Genomic DNA, 14,343 nt, shown 5'->3' on the forward strand with positions numbered 1-14,343 from the left:
GGTGAGAACTCTTCTGAAAGTTATCAGAGACCAGCCAAGGGCCAACTATGCAAGCCTTTCTAAGGACAGCAGGCTCAGGCCATCTGTTATCTCTTTTCTACAGTGAGTGAGGTGAATGGCTTCCATAGGTTGGGATTTTGCATAGAGAGTCTTGGAATATGCAAAGCTACTGGCGTAATATTTTTTGGTTTTGAGAGTTAATTTTCTTTTCTTTTTTTTTTTTTTGAGACAGTGTCTCGCCCTGTCGCCCAGGCTGGAGTGCAGTAGCGCAATCTCGGCTCACTGCAAGCTCCGCCCCCCGAGTTCACGCCATTCTCCTACCTCAGCCTCCTGAGTAGCTGGGACTACAGGTGCCCGCCACCAAGCCCGGCTAATTTTTTTTTGTGTTTTTAGTAGAGTTGGGGTTTCACCATGTTAGCTAGGATGGTCCCTATCTCCTGACCTCGTGATCCACCCGCCTTGGCCTCCCAAAGTGCTGGGAATACAGGCGTGAGCCACTGCGGCGGCCAATTTTCTACTTTGAAAAAAAACTTCAGTTCCTTTCTCAACTATTTTATGTAACTTTTCAAAAGAGTTATTCTTATTAGATACTTTGTATCTATAAGAACATAATCTAAATAGACCACTGTTATGTGACTGTTTTTTTCCCCTCAATAGATGATTTCTCTTATTTATGGGTCCCTTTTTTTAGTTATTACATAGTATGCCATTTTATGATTTACTTAATCAGTGCCCTTTTGATGGATATTTAGGCTTTCAGTTGATAGTTTTTAAAGAATTGGTCATTGCCTGGAGAAAAAGTAATGAATTAAAAGCTGACTTCTAAGTATTCAGTGCAGAGGTATAATGCAGATGGTTTAGGGGCCTAAAACTCTTCTGTGAGAGTGGAGATGCTTATTGATACCAGGAATTGATATTAAAACAATTATTTAGACTTGTACAAATCAATTTTGAAAGGATTTTTGCTTGTTTTAGACTTACCTCTAAGCCAGGCGTGGTGGCTCAAGCCTGTAATCCCAGCACTTTGGGATCCTGAGTTGGGCAGATCATGAGGTCAGGAGTTCAAGACCAGCCTGGCCAACATGGTGAAACCCCATCTCTACTAAAAATAAAAAAAAATTAGTCGGGCGTGTTGGCGCACACCTGTAATCCCAGCTACTTAGGATCTCGAGGCAGGAGAATCACTTGAACCTGGGAGGGGTAGGTTGCAGTGGGCCAAGATCATGCCACTGCACTCCAACCTAGGCGACAGAGCGAGTCTGAAAAACAGAAACAAACAAAAAACCTCTACTGCTCAATATCTTCAAAATTATGCTACTTACTATCTAAAAGTTAAACTACTCCTTATCTGTAAAGTTGGGATATTAATATCACCCTCGAGTTGTGAGGATTAAATAAACATGTAAAGTGCTTAGACCAATTCTACTTAGTGTTTATTATACTTGCATAAGTTATTCTATTATGTACACAGTAGTTATAACTAAGATTTTAATAAGTGAACCAACCTTTTGGAACTGCCCCATAAATCTAGAATCTTTGCCTCTTGGAGAAGTAGTTAATATTAGTAAGTGTATAATCAGCCTTCTACAGAAGTTTTGCTCTTGTCACCCAGGCTGGAGTTCAGTGGCAGGATCTCGGCTCACTGCAACCTCCACCTCCTGGGTTCAAGCTTTTCTCCTGCCTCAGCCTCCTGAGTAGCTGGGATTACAGGTGCATGCCACCATGCCTGGCCAATTTTTGTACTTTTAGTAGAGATGGGGTTTCGCCATATTGACCAGGCTGGTCTTGAACTCCTGACCTCAGGTGATCCACACACCTTGGCCTCCCAAAGTGCTGGGATTATAGGTGTGAGCCACGGCATCCGTCTGATATAGAACATTTTCGCCGGGTGCGGTGGCTCACACTTGTAATCCCAGCACTTTGGGAGGCTGAGGCGGGCGGATCACGAGGTCAGGAGATCGAGACCACGGTGAAACCCCGTCTCTACTAAAAAAAAAAAATACAAACAAATTAGCCGGGCGTGGTGGCGGGCGCCTGTAGTCCCAGCTACTCGGAGAGGCTGAGGCAGGAGAATGGCGTGAACCCGGGAGGCGGAACTTGCAGTGAGCCGAGATTGCGCCACTGCACTCCAGCGTGGGCGACAGAGCGAGACTCTGTCTCAAAAAAAAAAAAAAAGAACATTTTCATAATTGCAGAAAGAGAGTGAAAAAAAGACAAGGCTCAGATTGACCTCTTTTAGGTCAGAATGCTACTTGGGAAGTAAATAATTTTCAAGGTCAAACTTGGTTATCAGTTGGTGTAAGTATTCTGTATTTTTTTTTTTTTTAGTATTGGAAGTTGGCAGTTCAATAAACTGATAGCCTTGGGTCTTGCCTACTTTTTTTCTTAAGGTGCCTGATATTTAAATGTAGAGCAAGGTAGGTGGTAGAACGTTGCTGGCATCAGTGCTGTGGGAAACCAAACTGCCTTTAGATCGATGTCTTTGCAGCCTGGCATGTGGCACATTCTTGTAGGTCCAGCTACTTGGGAGGCTCAGGTGGGAGGATTACTTGAGTCCAGGAGTGTTTGAGGTTGGCAGCGAGGTGTGGTCACACCACTAGACTCCAGCCTGGATAACAGAGCAAGACCCCCTCTGTTAAAGGAAAAAACAAGTGAGCAAACAGATGTCTTTGGTCCAGTTGGAAGGAGTTAAGGGGAGAAAAAGGAGTAGGCGTGAGGGGCATTCCTTGTCCTCAAAGAAGATATTGCATCAAAGTACAGTATCCTTTTCTTAAATGTTTCTTTTTTTTTTTTTTTGAGACGGAGTCTCGTTCTGTCTTCCAGGCTGGAGTGCAGTGGCGTGATCTCGGCTCACTGCAAGCTCTGCCTCCCGGATTCATGCCATTCTCCTGCCTCAGCCTCCTGAGTAGCTGGGACTACAGATGCCTGCCACCACACCCAGCTAATTTTTGTATTTTTAGTAGAGATGAGGTTTCACCATGTTGGCCAGGCTGGTCTCGAACTTCTGACCTTAGGTGATCCTCCTTCCTTGGCCTCCCAAAGTGCTGGGATTATAGGCGTGAGCCACCGCGCCTGGCTTCTTAAATATTTCTAATACCTGTTAGCAAGGAAGAAGCTGACACTGCTCCTTAGGTCAGTGGTTCTCAGGAATTGACTGGGGAGTTTATTTTATTTATTTTTTTTGGAGATGGAGTCTCGCTCTGTCGCTCAGGCTGGAGTACAGTGGCGTGATTTCGGCCCGCTGTAACCTCTGCCTCCCGGGTTCAAGCAATTCCCCTGCCTCAGCCTCCCGAGTAGCTGGGACTACAGGTGCACACTGTCACGCCCAGCTAATTTTTTGTATTTTAGCAGAGACAGGGTTTCACCGTATTGCCCAGGCTGGTCTCGAACTCCTGAGCTCAGGCAGTCCACCCGCCTCGGCCTCCCAAAGTGGTAGGATTACAGGCGTGAGCCACCGCGCTCAGCCTGACTGGGGAGTTTGAAATAGACAGCCTGTACTCCTTTTCTCTAGCAGTGTTGACTCTCTTGGTCTTGGGTGGTGCTTAGGAATCAGCATTTTATTTATTTATTTATTTATTTAGAGACCAAGTCTCGCTCTGTTGCCCAGGCTGGAGCACAGTGGTGTGCTCTCGGCCCACTGCAACCTCCGCCTCCTGGGTTTAAGCGATTCTCCAGCCTCAGCCTCCCAAGTAGCTGGGGCTACAGGTGCCTGCCACCATGCCCGGCTGATTTTTTGTATTTTTTGTTTGTTTTGTTTGTTTTATGTTTTTTTGAGACGGAGTCTCACTCTGTCGCCCAGGCTGGAGTGCAGTGGTGCGATCTCGGCTCACTGCAAGCTCCACCTCCCGGGTTCACGCCATTCTCCTGCCTCAGCCTCCCGAATAGCTGGGACTACAGGCACCTGCCACCACGCCCGGGTAATTTTTTTGTGTTTTTGTAGAGACAGGGTTTCACCGTGTTAGCCAGGATGGTTTCGATCTCCTGACCTCGTGATCCGCCTGCCTCGGCCTCCCAAGGTGCTGGGATTACAGGCATGAGCCACCGCGTCCTGCCTTTTAATTTTTTGTATTTTTAGTAGAGACAATTTCACCATGTTAGTGAGGATGATCTCGATTTCCCGACCTCAAGTGATCCACCTGCCTTGGCCTCCCAAAGTGCTGGGATTACAGGCGTGAGCCACTGCGCCTGGCCTATTTATTTCTTTATTGAGGCAGAGTCTTGCTCTGTCGCCCAGGCTGGCGTGCATTGGTGCGATCTCGGCTCACTGCAACCCCCCACCTCCTGGGTTTCAGCGATTCTCTGAGTAGCTGGGATTACAGGTATCTACCACCATGCCTGGCTAGTTTTTTGTATTTTTAGTAGAGATGGGGTTTTGCCATGTTTGCAAGGCTGGTCTTGAACTCCTGGCTTCAAGTGATTCACCCACCTCGGCCTCCTGAAGTGTTGGCTAATCCCCAGGCAGGAATCAGCATTTTAAATAGCCCTCTCTCCCCTTTTCCAATTCTTGTACACAGCTGCCTTAGTTGCATAGCATTATAGTAAAGTTTGTATTTATTACATTAAGCCTCTTGGTCAATGTTTCCTTTTGTGTTTTTTATAATACCTAAAGTGAGTACATGGTGTATAGTTAGGGCTCAAATGTTTGAGTTGATAGGAATGCCAACTTTAGTAGATAATAATGTATATGTTTATTAGTAATATGTTAATGGATTATTATATATAATATATATATATCACCGTAAATGATCCCAGAAGGATATTCCTTCGTGATAAAAGAAGAAATGAGAATAGTAAAATTTTCCAATTAAAAATGTTTTCTGGCCAAATAGTTCATGGCTATAATCCGAACACTTTGGGTGGCTGAGGTAGGAGGATTACTTGAGCCCAGGAGTTCCAGACCAGTTTGGGCAACAAAGTGAGACCCGGTGTCTACAAAAAATAAAATAAGTAGCCAGGCATGGTGGCATGTGTCTGTAGTCCCAGCTACTTGGGAGGCTAAGGCGGGAGGATCACTTGAGCCTAAGAGATCAAGGCTGCATGAGCCATGATCATGCCATTGCACTCCAGCCTGGGTGACAAGCTCGAAACTGTCTCTCCCACCTCTCCAAAATTTTTATTTCTATAGGTTATTGGGGGACAGGTGGTGTGGGTTACATGAGTAAGTTTTGTTTTTTTGTTTGTATTTTTTTTTTTTTTTTGAGACGGAGTCTCCCTCTGTCACCCAGGCTGGAGTGCAGTGGCAAGATCTTGGCTCACTACAACCTCCACCTCCCAGGTTCAAGCGATTCTCCTGCCTCAGCCTCCCAAGTAGCTGGGATTATAGGTGCGTGCCACCACACCCGGCTAATTTTTCTATTTTCAGTAGAGGTGGAGTTTCACCATCTTGGTCAGGCTGGTCTCGAACTCCTGACCTCGTGATCCACCCGCCTCTGCCTCCCCAAGTGCTGGGATTACAGGCATGAGCCACCGCACCCGGCAATTAAGTTCTTTAGTGGTGATCTGTGAGAATTTGGTGAACCTATCACCTGAGCAGTATACACTGGACCCACTTTGTAGTCTTTTATTCCTCATCCCCTTCCCACACTTACCCCTGAATCCCCAAGGTCTATTGTGTCATTCTTTTTTTTTTTTTTTTTTTTTTTTTTTGAGACAGAGTCTCACTGTCGCCCAGGCTGGAGTGCAGTGGCGCGATCTCGGCTCACTGCAGGCTCCGCCCCCCGGGGTTCACACCATTCTCCTGCCTCAGCCTCCCGAGTAGCCGAGACTACAGGCGCCCGCCACCTCGCCCGGCTAATTTTTTTGTATTTTTAGTAGAGACGGGGTTTCACCGTGTTAGCCAGGATGGTCTTTATCTCCTGACCTTGTGATCCGCCCGCCTCGGCCTCCCAAAGTGCTGGGATTACAGGAGTGAGCCACCGCTCCCGGCCTATTGTGTCATTCTTACGCCTTTGCATCCTCATAGCTTAGCTCCCATTTATGAGTGAGAACATATGATGTTTGGTTTTCCATTCCTGAGTGACTTTGCTTAGAATAATAGTCTCCAGTCTCATCCAGGTCGCTGCGAATGCCATTAATTCATTCCTTTTTATGGCTGAGTACTATTCCGTTGTGTGTGTATATATACCACAGTTTGTTTATCCACTCATTGATGGGTGGGCATTTGGATTGGTTCCATGTTTTGCAATTGCGAATTGTGCTGCTGTAAACGTCTGTGCAAGTATCTTTTTTGTATAATAATTTGTTTTCCTCTGGACAGATACCCAGTAGGTGGGATTGCTAGATCAAATGATAGTTCTACTTTTAGTTCTTTTCTTTTTTTTTTTTTTTTGAGACAGAGTCTCACTACATCACCCAGGCTGGAGTGCAGTGATGCGATCTTGGCTCACTGCAGCCTCAGCCTCCCAGGCTCAACAATTCTCCTGCCCCAGCCTCCCGAGTAGCTGGTATTACAGGCACATGCCACTATGCCCGGCTAATTTTTTGTATTTTTAGTAGAGGCAGGGTTTCACCATGTTGGCCAGGGTGGTCTTGAAATCATGACCTCAAGTTATCTGCCTGCTTTGGTCTCCCATAGTACTGGGATTACATTGTGAGCCACCGTGCCTGGCCTGGTTTCACTGTGTTTTGTAGTACAAATTGGACATTCAGGTTTGTTTGTGTTTTAGTTTATTTTTCTTAAAATTTTCTTTCTTTTTTTTTTTTTTTTTAATTGAGACAAGAGTCTAGCTCTGTCACCCTGGCTGGAGTGAAATGGCATAATCTCGGCTCACTGCAACCTCCACGGCCTGAGTTCAAGCCATTCTCATGCCTTATCCTCCTGAGTAGCTGGGACTACAGGTGCTAGCTACCACATCTGGCTAATTTTTTCTGTATTTTTTAGTAAAGACAGGGTTTCACTATGTTGGCCAGCCTGGTCTTGAACTCCTGGCCTCAGGTGATCTGCCCACCTCACCCTCCCAAAGTGCTGGGATTACAGGCGTGAGTCACCGCGCCTGGCCTTTTCTTAAAATTTTCAATCATGCAATATATTTACATGGCTCAGAAATCAAAACCAAAAATAAAAGATGTAATCAGTGAATTTTTGTTCTGTCTTCTATCTCTTCTCCTTTTTTCTCACTCATTTAGATAGCCCTTTTCTCTCTCTTCTCTTCTCTTCTTTTTTCTTTTCTTTTCTTTCTTGATGGAGTTTTGCTCTTGTTGCCCAGGCTGGAGTACAATGGCATGATCTCCGCTCACTGCAACCCTCCGCCTCCTGGATTCAAGCGATTTTCCTGCCTCAGCCTCCTAAGTAGCTGGGATTACAAGCATGTGCCACCACGTCCAGCTAATTTTGTATTTTTAGTAGTGATGGGGTTTCTCCATGTTGGCTAGGCTGGTCTCGAACTTCTGACCTCAGGTGAATGCCTGCCTTGGCCTCCTGAAGTGCTGAGATTCAAGCTGTGGCCACCTTGCCCAGCCTAGATAGCCATTTTCATTGGCTTGTAGTTTATTGTGAGTATTTTCACAAAAAAGCAACTATATATATGTGTGCATATATACAAACAAAAGGTAGTATATATATAAGTGCTTAAACAAAAGACAGATGACTATATACACTGTCTAGGATGTTTATTCACCAATCACCTAGTCCTGGCCAGCCATCTTTCATGCTCTGACAAATACTGCTACGGTAAATAATACTATCCATAGGTTATACTTTTGGAGGTGTGTAGATTTCTGGACTTTTAGTGGGATTTTAAGTGAAAGCTCCTATGTAACTACTATTAATCGAGACCTTATTTGGGATCATGCTATTCAAGAGTTCTGCAGCTTTTCACTTAGTGACTTAGTGTCATGAGTATACTTTTGTTGACATTTAACAAACTATGTACCACAGCTGCTCTTGGTTCTGTTTAGATTGAATATTCAATAGACAATTAGTAGTATTGTATAGTGTTCTCTAGTGAAAATGTGAATGCCATTTTATAATCCTTTTCCCCCCCAGCTGTGCAGTAGGTAGTGGTTTATGTATGGCAAAACTATATTTTAATTGGACATTAAGCATATTGGGTGGGTGTCCTATTGCATGTATGAAGATCATCTTTTTTTTTCTTTTTTTTGAGACGGTGTCTTGCTCTGTTGCCCAGGCTAGAGTGCAATGGTTTGATCTCAGCTCACTGCAACCTCTGCCTCCCATGTTCAAGTGATTCTCCCTGCCTCAGCCTCCCTAGTAGCTGGGATTACAGGTGCTCACCACCACGCCTGGCTAGTTTTTGTATATTTAGTAGAGACAGGGTTTTGCCATGTTGGCCAGGCTGACCTTGAACTCCTGACCTCAGGTGATCCTCCTGTCTTGGCCTCCCAAAGTGCTAGGATTACAGGCGTGAGCCGGTGCGCCTGGCCTGAAGATAATCTTTACACTCATTTATCTTTGGGTAATTTATAGTATTTTAGTATTAGGAAAAGTACTGAGAATGGCCTTGTACAATCTTTGTTCCCCTCAGTTACTGTTTTACTTATTTTTTGTTTTTTAAGGGATGGGGTCTCACTGTATTGCCCAGGCTGGCCTCAAACTCCTGGGCTCAGGCGATCTTTTTGCCTGAGCTTCTTGAGTAGCAGGGACTACCAGTGCGTGCCACCTCACCCAGCTATTATTTTACTTTTTATTTCTTATATTTTAATTATAGAGACACTGTCTCACCATGTTGCTCAGTTTGGTCTTGAACTCTTGAATTCAAGTGATCCTCCTGCCTTGGCCTCTCAAAGTGCTAGGATTACAGGTGTGAACCACCATGCTCGGCTACTTTATATTATAACTATATTGTTGGTAAATTTTTTTGATATCATTGTTCAGGTAACAGTTGACTTGTAGTATATTATTGTCAAATGTCAGTGACCTTTCATTTGCACTGTACATCGTTTAATTGAGAAGCGCTGTGAGAAGACTAAGGAAACAAGGTAATTTGGCTGGGTACGGTGGCTCATGCCTGTAATCCTAGCACTGTGGGAGGCCTAGGCAGAGGGATCGCTGAGCCCCAGAGTTTGAGACCAGCCTGGGAAACATGGCAAAACCCCATCTCTACAAAAAATACAAAAATTAGCCATGTGGTGGTGGGCGCTTGTAGTCCTAGCTACTTAGGAAGCTGAGGTAGGAGGATCACCTGAGCCAGGGAGGCTGTGGTAAGCTGTGATTGTGCCACTGCCTTCCAGCCTGGGTGACAGAGACCCTGTCTCAAAAGGAAAATAAAGAGGTAATTTATTGCTTGGAAAGGATTTAGCATTTTTATTGTATGATTGTTTCTTTTTCCTTAGAATTATAGTTGTTTCCCATGTTGAAATATCAGTGGCATGATAATGACAAGTCCTCTGGAGTTTTGGAGGGATGTATATATGTGTTTTTATTTTATTTTATTTTGAGACAGAGTCTTGCTCTGTCGCCTAGGCTGGAGTGCAGTGGTGGTGTGATCTCAGCTCACTTCAGCCTCTGACTCCTGGGTTCAAGCGATTCTCCTGCCTCAGCCTCCTGAGTAGCTGGGATTACAGGTGTGTACCACCACACCCGGCCAATTTTTGTATTTTTAGTAGAGGTAGGGTTTCACCATGTTGGCCAGGCTGGTCTCGAACTCCTGACCTCAGGTGATCCACCCGCCTCAGCCTCCCAAAGTGCTGGGATTACAGGTGGGAGCCACCACACTCAGCAATATGTGTTTTGAATAATGAAGATTGGGAGATTTGTTGAAATGGTAGCCATTTTTGGTGTGGTTTTGTTTTGTTTTTTAGACAGAGTTTTGCTCTTGTTGCCCAGGCTGGAGTGCAATGGCACGATCTTGGCCCACTGCAACCTCCGCCTCCCGGGTTCAAGTGATTCTTCTGCCTCAGCCTCCCAAGTAGCTGGGATTACAGGCAGGCAACACCACGCCTGGCTAATTTTGTATTTTTTTTTTTTTTTTTTAGTAGAGATGGGGTTTCTCCATGTTGGTCAGGCTGGTCTCCAACTCCCGACCTCAGGTGATCCACCCGCCTTGGCCTCCCAAAGTGCTGGGATTACAGGCGTGAGCCACCGTGCCCAGGCTTTTGGAGTGTTTTTTTAAGGCTTTGGCCTGGATACGAAGTTAATCATTAAAACTGTCTGAGTCCCTGGCATATAAAAGAGCAAATAGTAGACAATGCGTATACAAATAGAATGATCCAGTGCTACAAATCCCTTATAGTGAATGAATATCTTGGAATCTCAACTTTAATGATCTTAAAATAATTAACTCTCTAAATACATATTTTTGTGATGAACTTGTTGGAAAGTGACTATAGCTTTGTGTTACAGTATTTAAAAATGGCCTATAAATAATGACATTGTGACCCAAACTCTGTATACACATTATAGTGCTAGAGGTTTATTGGAAGGCTAAATCACTTATTGTCTATTCTCATGTAATTGTTGTAGATGACTAGCAGTATTTCAGTGGATTTTCGTGTTTCTTTGGTAGAGTGAAAATACAGATTACAAAATCCTAAGCTTCAATTTATATCTTATTCATCGAACAAATATTTAGTGAATTCTTATTATGGGGCATGAAGTATGTATAATAAATTGGTGCAGAGTAAACAATTACTTGTTTGTTATGTAACTTACATCCTAATATGAGGAGACAAGAAAAATATAAGTATGATACGTGTTAGTTGATATGATGTGGAAAAATGCATGGGGCAGGGGTGTGGGGATTACAATTTTGCATAGGATAGTCAGAGTGTCTTCACTGAGAAGGTGATGTTTGAGTAAAGACTTAAAGAGAGGTAGTTAGCCATATTGCCGTCCACAAGAAGGGCATTCCAGACTGAGCTGTCAATTTGGTGCAGAGGCATTAAGGTGAGAGTGTACCTGAGAAGCAACAAGGAGGCCACTGTGGCCAGAGAGAACTGAGTAGGGGAAGAAGAGTATAAGAGGAAGCCGGAAGAGTACCAGTGGTTAGGTCCCTTAACCTAACCATTGTTTGTTCATTGGACATTTTAAAGACTTTGGCTTCTTTCCACTCTTTGAGTCAGTGGAGGGTTTTGAGGATGGGGTGACATATCTGAGTTTTAGACACACACACACACACACACACACACACACACACACACACACACACATTTAAATTGTAGAGATAGAGTCTAGGTATGTTATCCCATGCTAGAATGCAAGTGGTGTGATCATAGCTAACTGCAGTGTTGAACTCCTGCGTTCAAGCAGTCCTCCTGCCTCAGCATCACAAGTAGCTGGGACTGTAAGTGTGAGCCACCATGCCTGGGTTTTGAGTTTTTTATGATTGAAAATTATTGTTCTCTGGACATTATGTTGAGAATAGACTATAGGAAGCAAGTGTAGCAGGGAGATCAAGTTAGAGGGCTAGCATAGTAATCCAGGTGAGAGATATGATGGTCCTTATCATAGCTTGGATATTGTGAGAAATGGTTGGATTCTGGTTATATTTTATAGGCAGAGCCAAAATAATTTCCTGTCAGATTGGCTATAGGTTTTGGCTGTAGGTATTGGCTCCAAGATTTTGGCCTGAGTAAGTTTAAGGATAAAATTAGCATCAACTGAGATGGGGAGTGCTTTGCAGGGTGTGACATCATTAAGTGGGGAGAAGACAAGGAGCTTTTTTTTGAATATGATATATTTGAGATGTGAAGTAGAGATTATATTATACAAATTTGGACACTGAGAGAGGTTTGGGCTGAAGATAGAACTTTTGAGAGAGTTATTGGTATAGATGGTTTTTTCTTTTTTTAAAAAAATTTTTTTTATTTATTATTTTATTTTATTTTTTGAGACAGAGTCTCACTCTGTTGCCCAGGCTGGAGTGAGGTGGCACGATCTCAGCTCACTACAACCTCCACCTCCTGGGTTTAAGTGATTCTCCTGCCCCAACCTCCTGGGTAGCTGGGATTACAGATGTGCACCATCACACCTGGCTAATTTATAGATTTTTTTTTAAGACAGAGTCTTGTTCTGTTGCCCAGGCCGGAGTGCAGTGGCGTGATCTTGGCTCACTGCAACCTCTGCCTCCCAGGTTTAGGCAATTCTTCTGTCTCGGCCTCCTGAGTAGCTGGGATTATAGGTGTGTACCACCATGCCCGGCCTATAGATGGTTTTTTAAGCCATGAGACTGAAGTAGGCCAGATGCGGTGGCTCATGCCTATAATCCCAACACTTTGGGAGGCCGAGGCGGGCGGATCACCTGAGGTCGGGAGTTCGAGACCAGCCTGACCATCATGGAGAAACCCTGTCTCTACTAGAAAAAATACAAAATTAGCCAGTCGTGGTGGCACATGCCAGTAATCCCAGCTACCTGGGAGGCTGAGGCAGGCGAATCACGTGAATCTGGGAGGTGGAGGTTGCAGTGAGCCAAGATTGTGCCATTTCACTGGAGCCTGGGAAACGAGCGAAACTCTGTCTCAAAAAAAAAAAAAAAAAAAAAGACTGAAGTAGATTACTAAGAAAGTGAATCTAGAGAAGAAAAGTTCAAGGACTCCAATACTGTGAAGCCAAAAGTCATCAGAGTAGACTAGAGAGACCAGTGAAATGCCATATTAGGAATAAAATAAGTATATCCATCATCTTTTTATTATTTACTTAAAAATATTTTACTTTTTTTTTTTTTTTTTTAAATAGACAGGGTCTCACCACATTGCCCAGGCTGGTCTCAAACTCCTGGGTTCAAGCGATCCTCCTGCCTCAGCCTCCCAAAGTGCTGGGATTACAGGTGTTGGCCATCGTGCACAGGCTTTTTTTTTTTTTTTTTTTTTTTTTAAGGTGGGTATAGAACAGTAACATGTAGAACCTTTGATTTGTCGAGATAAAACTATGTATCCTTTATGCATTAAGAAACTGTTAACTTTGCTTTGTCTTGATAAAACTATGTAACCTTTATATATATATATATATATATATATTTTTTTTTTTTTTTTTTTTTTTTTTTTTTTTTGAGACGGAGTCTCGCTCTGTCACCCAGGCTGGAGTGCAGTGGTGCGATCTCGGCTCGCTGCAAGCTCCGCCTCCTGGGTTCATGCCATTCTCCTGCCTCAGCCTCTCTGAGTAGCTGGGACTACAGGCGCCCGCCACTACGCCCGGCTAGTTTTTTTGTATTTTTAGTAGAGACAGGGTTTCACCGTGGTCTCGATCTCCTGACCTCGTGATCCGCCCGCCTCGGCCTCCCAAAGTGCTGGGATTACAAGTGTGAGCCACCACGCCCGGCCGTAACCTTTATATATTAAGAAACTGTTAGAGATAAAGGTTTTAAATGGCCTTTTAAAGGGGTTTTAATCTTCCTTAGTTTCTTGCATCTTACATGGTGAGTTTTGATTGTAATGAAATTACAAGTGGACTTCAGAACATGAAGCTGTGGATAAGCTCAGCTCCTTTCCTTCAGAGATTTTTGTGTTTCAGTGGTTCTTGGTGAATTCCTTAAAAAATGGGTGTTGTGGCTGGACGCAGTGGCTCACGCCTATAATCCCAGCACTTTGGGAGGCTGAGGCAGGCAGATCACGAGGTCGGAGTTAAGAGACCAGCCTGGCCATCATGGCGAAACCCTGTCTCTACTAAAAATACAAAAACTAGCCGGGATGCGGACTCCATGGCTCATGCTTGTAATCCTAGCATTTTGGAAGGCCGAAGCAGGTGGATCGCCTGAGATCAGGAGTTCAAGACCAGCCTGGCCAACATGGCGAAACCCCTTCTTTACTAAAAATACAACAGATTAGCTGGGCATGGTGGCTGTTGCCTGTAATTCCAGCTACTTGGGAGGCTGAGACAGGAGGATCAGTTGAACCCAGGTGGCTGAGGTTGCAGTGAGCTGAGACCGTGCCATTAAACTCCAGCCTCGGCAATAAGAGCAAAACTGTCTCAAAAACAACAACAACAACAGAGATGGGATCTCACTATGTTGCTCAGGCTTTTCTCAGACTCCTGGCCTCAAGCAATCCTCCCATCTCCCACCTCAGCCTCCCAAAGTGTTGGGATTACAACACTTTGGCATGAGCCACTGCACAGCCACATTTGTCTTTTTTATACGGAATAGTTTTCAGCAGGTGGTTGGAGTTAAACTGATAATCATCCTGTCATTTTAGCTGTACTGCTGCTTTGGGCTTCCCTGTCTGAATTCTCCCAGGGAACGGTTTCAACAATGCAGGAAGCAATTTGGCTTCTGAAGTCCTTACTTGTACAGCCATTCAAATACCTAAAACATACATCCCAAGGTATAAGACCAAACTACCTGATTCTGAAGCAGTAACATAAAGAATAAAGTGAATACATAGGGTCTTATAAATAGGTTGCAGAGACCATGGAAAGAGAGTCTGAAAATGAGAGGTGAATGTTCCCTTCCA

The 14,343-nt window shown here is 44.2% G+C and overlaps 1 protein-coding gene across 6 annotated transcripts in view; it reads left to right on the forward strand.

Moving 5' to 3' along the window:
• CNOT1 (CCR4-NOT transcription complex subunit 1) overlaps positions 1–14,343 on the forward strand; it is a 110,075-nt gene that overhangs the window by 15,847 nt on the left and 79,885 nt on the right. The gene's annotated exons all lie outside the window — the stretch shown is intronic.

This window comes from Nomascus leucogenys, chromosome 2 (genome assembly GCF_006542625.1).
Source record: "Nomascus leucogenys isolate Asia chromosome 2, Asia_NLE_v1, whole genome shotgun sequence".
In the NCBI taxonomy this organism is placed as follows: domain Eukaryota; kingdom Metazoa; phylum Chordata; class Mammalia; order Primates; family Hylobatidae; genus Nomascus; species Nomascus leucogenys.